Raw genomic sequence first — 6337 nt, forward strand, 5'->3', positions numbered from 1 at the left:
CATTTCTTTATTCCCTCCACTATTGGATGTTTATGGTATGCTTTTCTTTTGATCATATATGTATCGATGATATAAATGATAAGTGTAGCAATATTGCGTTAATCACTTTGTTTAACTATTTAAGCAAAGTAATCCTTGAATGAATAAATGTTCGTGTCTATTAGATGGAGTCATCTATATGCATGTCAATAGACATAGATCACCAAGCGCTATGCTTCAAAGTACAATAGTTCTCGGGATTAGTAGTAGTTCTTTTATTTTGCTGATAGATTAAGTTATTTGCCTATCATTAGATTAGACAATCAATCATTCATCCATCCTGTTTATTCATTACTGGGAAACTGGTCCCATTATCCCCAGTCGGAGCCACCATTCCAAACGGAAAAGGAGCTGTATTAAGGTCCGGACCGGGTGGTTATCCCCCAATGTTGATACGACGATTTTCGGGGCATCAACAGTTCCTAAGTCAACTTCTTGAATAATAAGCTGATGTTGAAAAGAAGTGACCCATCATAGGAGGGCCTTAATGAATCCCACATCTACAACATGGAATGGAGCAAATGATTTTGTGGAGGTGAAAACGATCTAATGATATAAGGTTCAGGGTGGTGTCATGAAAAATGGAGAGTGAAGGTATTGCAGTGGATGAGGTGTTAGCTAGGTTGGTGAATTCTCTGAGTGACTTCTCTTGAACATACCGACAACACTGAAATGGATTGGTAGCGTTAACCCCAAGGTGGATGGTACGGTGGACCAATGGTGATATGATCGGTGAACAGAATAACCCAACCTGACTCAATCATGGTGACGGAGTGAAAGTGTCATGTTCAAGAGCGACCTGCTACCAATGAAGCTATTCAAGTTTTCTTCCCTTTTTCCCCAGTCATTGCTGACCAGTACCTCTTTATTTTTGTCAAGCTTGAGAAGGATAACATATGCTTGTTCTATAATTTGCGCTTCGGGCAAACCTGTCGCTATGTTTTAATGGGCTTAGCGACAGTGAAACTCGCTCTTGTCTGCATGGACAAGTTTTTCACTATTGTTTTAATGAGTTTAACAACAAAGATAACTCGGTCATTTTCAATTTTAGAGAGTCTAAAAAGAGACGTAAAGGCAACTCCTGTGGTCCTTTTTTGTAATGTAATCCCTTGAGTTTGAAAAAGTGTAAAATAATACGAAAGGGATGACTTTTCGATAGTTTTAACGAGCCGAACAAGACAAGCGCTCTATCTTTTTGTGTAATGATCCCTCAGGTCCAAAAAGATTAAAATATAGAGGAGGGATGGCACTTCCAATCACTTTAACAAGCTGGAGAGGCCAATTGCTCGGCAATCTTTTCATATTTTACGAGTCAGATGAAAAGAGCTTAAAGGAGACTCGTTTTTTGAGGAACGAGTGATGTTTTTTGGTATCAGCTGGTTCCAGGTAAGGTTTGGAACTTTTCAATCACGATAGTGTAAATAAGGTGGCTAATAGAATCACTCGTTGCAGCTGTTCCTCAAAAGGGTAAAAAATCAAATGGAGGCATATGATCGGCTAAAAAAGAGTGGAGGTGATGGTGAGAACACGACCAAGGTTCAAAAGCTGATAATTATGTGATCGCAATGGTTATTTACCAAAGGTGGGTTCATTTTTTAATGAGCTTAAACTTTGGGGGAACATTTTCTCATTGCTAGGTTTATTTTTTAACGAGCTTGAACTTCACGTAAAACTGCTCATGGCTAGGTTTATTTTTTAACGAGCTTGAACTTTGCATAAAACTGATTGTGATAATAGACAAAGACGTAGATTTCACCATTAACACTATGTTCTTTTGACGGTCGTGCTGCTTGTTCAATTACTACATCAAATTGATTATAAATGTAAATACATGCTTAAAAAATGAGTTAAACAACAATATTTTACTTGAACTATGTGAATAGTAACATAAAACTAGTTTTTACCTCTCATTTTTACCATTTCATTCAAATTTGGGATTTTTGGAGCTCTGGAGGTGTTTTCCCCCTTGATTTTCACTAGTTGATTCCGGGAGATTCTTTGGACTATTTTCGGTGCCGTCTGGACCAAGTAGGAGCTAACCTTGAGCTCTTCAATTGCATTCTTCCCTTTTCTGGTTCTGAGCATGTTTTCGTATTCTTCTAGGCCTCTAGGGTTTGAACAATTCGTTCTCTCCCCATCGCACCTAGTATACATCGAAATGTGTGATGCATACTGAGCTGGCCATTGGCCAATCAGGATGCATCTCACCTAGTACAAAGTTGGGGTATGATGGGCGCAAAAAGGAAAGCTTATGCACTGTTTTTTCATGAAAATTTTGCCTGTTTTTGCCTGAATTAGGATCCTAATTCTTCTCTTGTTTTTTTTCCAGAGATTCATTGGATCAAGATGGTCGTTACATGGCATGAATGTGAGTATGAAGAAGAGGACATGGTTGCTTTACATGATTCGGGTACGGTGACCGCATTGCGGAATCGTGGCTTGCTCAAATTCTTCCGCATATCCAGCATGAGGCAACAAATCAATTTGTTGCAATATTTTCTCGATGCATGGGATCCTACCAACCAAGTGTTCCAAATTCAAGGTAAATCCATCCCTTTGACAGTTGAGGATATCCACTTCTTGACCAGTTTATCGCGGCATGGTGCCCCTCTCTCACTATCAGGATCCGTCCGTGGGGGTGAATCCATGAGGGATTATATTCTCCGATTCTGTAGAGATGGATCTCAGCCAAGCAGGGATGGCAAGATCAGTATCCGAGATGTTATTGACTGGTCCTTGAGGACTATTTTGTTCACCTTTGCTAGATTGGCTGGTAGTGCGGCTCTTCATTTGGCCAACAGGTCCTATATGCAGTATGCTATGGAATGCCTTGAACCAAAGGTATTCAACTGGTGTGATGCAGTACTTCCGGTTATAAAAGAATAGCTTACCAAGGTGAAGAACGAAAGATCTAAGAACTTTGGTTATGGTTCTATTCTAACCGCTTTCGCCTTGGAGAAGATCCCACTGATGCAGCCACAATACATTTCACTCGGACCTCCAGTACCGATAGAACGACGGATGTAGAGATGGGTCGATCTTATGGCCAGACATGCTGGTCAGTCACATATTTCATTCTCTGATGCCTTCATTGAGTTGTTCGACTGTCAGGAGATGGTCTTTGCTGAGTATCCATATGCTGGGATGGATTTATGGGGTAACCCAAATTTGGTGCTGCCGGCTGGCGAGAAGTGGGGTGTTATAGGTAAAAAGATCTAACCATATCTCTCTTTATTGTTTTTATAATGTTCTTGTGTCTTTTAAATGTTATCAAGACTAATAAGACCCATATATTTGTGTAGATATTGGACCAGTGCGACCAGTAGTGTGCCCGAGGGTAGCAGCTACTGTTCCAGCAGGAGAGGCTATAGGGATGGCTATCATTGGGGATCTATAATAATAAGAAATGTAGGATAAAATGTACATTAACCATATAAATGCATATACAAATACAAGATTAGGGAAAATTTTAAGAACTCTCCCTAAGTTTACATGTATAATAAATGGGTGAATCTCCATGGTATATAGGAAAAATGGAAGGCGATTTTATCAATAATATGATATGTATATATAATTTTTTGGCAAATCTCTCATCAGGAATGGCGAATATTTTACTCAATTATAAAATCTTGTGTTATTGAATACACAAATGAAATCATTGCATTTCTTTAAAATACCTTTTGAAATCAAAATTACTGAAATTACATATCCATAACCTAGTGGGTGTAGGATAAAATTCACCCGTGCCATTCACAGAAAGCATGAGAAAAAACCTAATACTATATATAAAACCAAGAAAAGTTCAAATTTATCACTTCTAGGGACCTTGTAACGACCTTGCCAATACACAAGTATGTTCCTGTTTGCAATTAGAAAAATTACACAAATTACAATCTGTTTACTCCAGCATATGTTGGAAAGTTATAGAAGGATGACTAGTGCAATCAATCCATTCCTTTTAGCCCTGGATTTGTTTCAGTTTAAAGCACAAGTATACAAATATACTTGTCCAATGTCTATGCTTTAACCATTCACCTTAAGATGTTTTTACAATATAATTTCCTAAGTCTATTTAATATCTTCATTATCATAAAAACCAACCTATATCCATCTTAACTCCACATCTACCACTCTTAGGGGGATGAAATCTATTTATCCCTCTGAGCACTTGGTAGACCCAGAATTAAGATGGATCTAAGATGATAGAATTTCCCCTTTAAATAGTCTATGCTCACATGAATACCATGGTATTACCATGGGTTATCATAAACCTGGAGCTTAGAAATTACTATTAGTAGTTTATAAAAATTAATAAAATTAATAGTTGATTTTTATTTTATTTTTTATTTTAACCAAGCTAAAATGTTTAACATACATTAAATTACAACATCCATTTTTACTCTTGATCAGATCAAATATTTTTTCACTCTATGCTATTTGCATATCACGATATTTGATACCTCTCAGGGGTTAGTAGATCCAGAGTAAAGATGGATCTATGCTGGTTTAATTCCCCCATTTAAATAGGCTACATTCTAGGTGAATACCATGGGTCAATACTATGTGCCATTTTGGTGAATACCATGGGTCAATACCATGTGCCATTTTTATTTTTATTAATACTAATATTAGGATTAATAATGTTTTTTTGCATGGTATTGTCTCATAGTATTTTGCCCATAGGTTTCACCTAAATATAACGCATTTTTTGAGTGTTCGTAAATATAAGGTGACTTATGGAGTAAATATAAAAAAATGTTTTATTTGTTTACTATACCTTTCGTTTATTATATTTTTATTAATTTACCATACCTCTTTTACAAATATGGTATTTGGCCCATAGGATTCACTTAAATAAAACCTCTTTCTTGAGCCTTCACAAATAGAACGAGGGTTATGGACTAAATATAAAAAAAGGTTTTATTTATTTACCATGCGTCTAGTTTATTTATATTTTTATTTATTTACCATACCTTTTGAGTAAGTATAAAAAGTCGTTTTATTTATTTACCATACCTCCACTTTACTTATATTTTTATTTGTTTACACCCTTGCATGTATATAAGGTAACTTACGGAGTAAATATAAAAAATGTTTTATTTATTTACCATACCTCTCATTTATTTATATTTTTATTAATTTACCATACTTCTTTTATAAATATGGTATTTGGGCCTTTGGCCCATAGGATTCACTTAAATAAAACCTATTCTTGAAAATGGGCTAATGGATTCACTTAAATAAAACTTATTCTTGAAAATGGACGAATGCAAGGTTGTAACTCCTAATTTCAAGGGCTAAATTTACCTTTTTTACCCTCTCCCTTAAAATAAGGTGGGTTATTTGAGGTGATTTGTAAAAATGTACTATGATACAAAATATTCGCCCACTAAAAATTTAAAACCCCTTAATTTCGCCAAAGGGTGAACATTTGCCCCTAAAATTTTCTATGTACAAGATTCAGAGATATACAAACATATGGTGGAAAACTCGAATAGCTTTATGGATAGAAGTGGTAGAAGAGAGGATTACAACCAAGCTGTCTGATCCAGCATCATCCTCCCAGCATGAAAGCCTTCTTCACCTCATACAAAGCAAGATCACCCAACAATGTCTTCAAAGAGAAACCAATAGCACTTCCTTGCAAATTACAAAATTCCAGCCCCTTGGATCTTTAGGATGAGGGATCCATATATAGATGTTTGCAGGAGAGTGAGTCAGCTTCTGGGATTTTGATTAGTGTCATTTCACTGATAGTTCTTGGTTCCACTTGGAGATTTCATGATTCCTTACTCATCCCTGGGCGAATTCAGAGAGGCAAGTGTCAAATGAGCAGTTTCTAGAAGATTCTTTGAGTTTCCACTTAGAAAATTGCTTTTGCCATTTGTTTGCTCTCACTCATCGCACCCTATAGAAGGGCTTTCCAGTATGCATCGCACCACCCGTGTGTAATAGGTGAGATGCATTTCACCCGATGCATGGAGGAGTCTGTATGGTCGAGTTTTGCCCAGTTTTGAGTAGTTTTTCATGGAGAACTTCTGGGAGATGATGTAATCAGCTGACCTTGTTCCTTTAGGGCGTGAAACAACACTTTTAGGGGTTTAGAAGCCCTTTGCTTATGGACATATGTGATTGGGGTTGCAGTGCCCAAATATGTCTATAACAAGGTGGTGAATGAGAAATCATCCCAAGATAAAGGGAAAATGATTGCCCAAATAGACAGCCATGAAGAGAAAGCAAGAGAATAAAGGAAAGGAGATTCCACCAAAGTTTTCAAAACTTGAGATCAAGTTATTAG

The sequence above is a fragment of the Pinus tabuliformis genome, chromosome 6, assembly GCF_031772625.1.
Source record: "Pinus tabuliformis cultivar Carrire ecotype Pingquan chromosome 6, CPIR1, whole genome shotgun sequence".
NCBI classification, from domain to species: Eukaryota; Viridiplantae; Streptophyta; class Pinopsida; order Pinales; family Pinaceae; genus Pinus; species Pinus tabuliformis.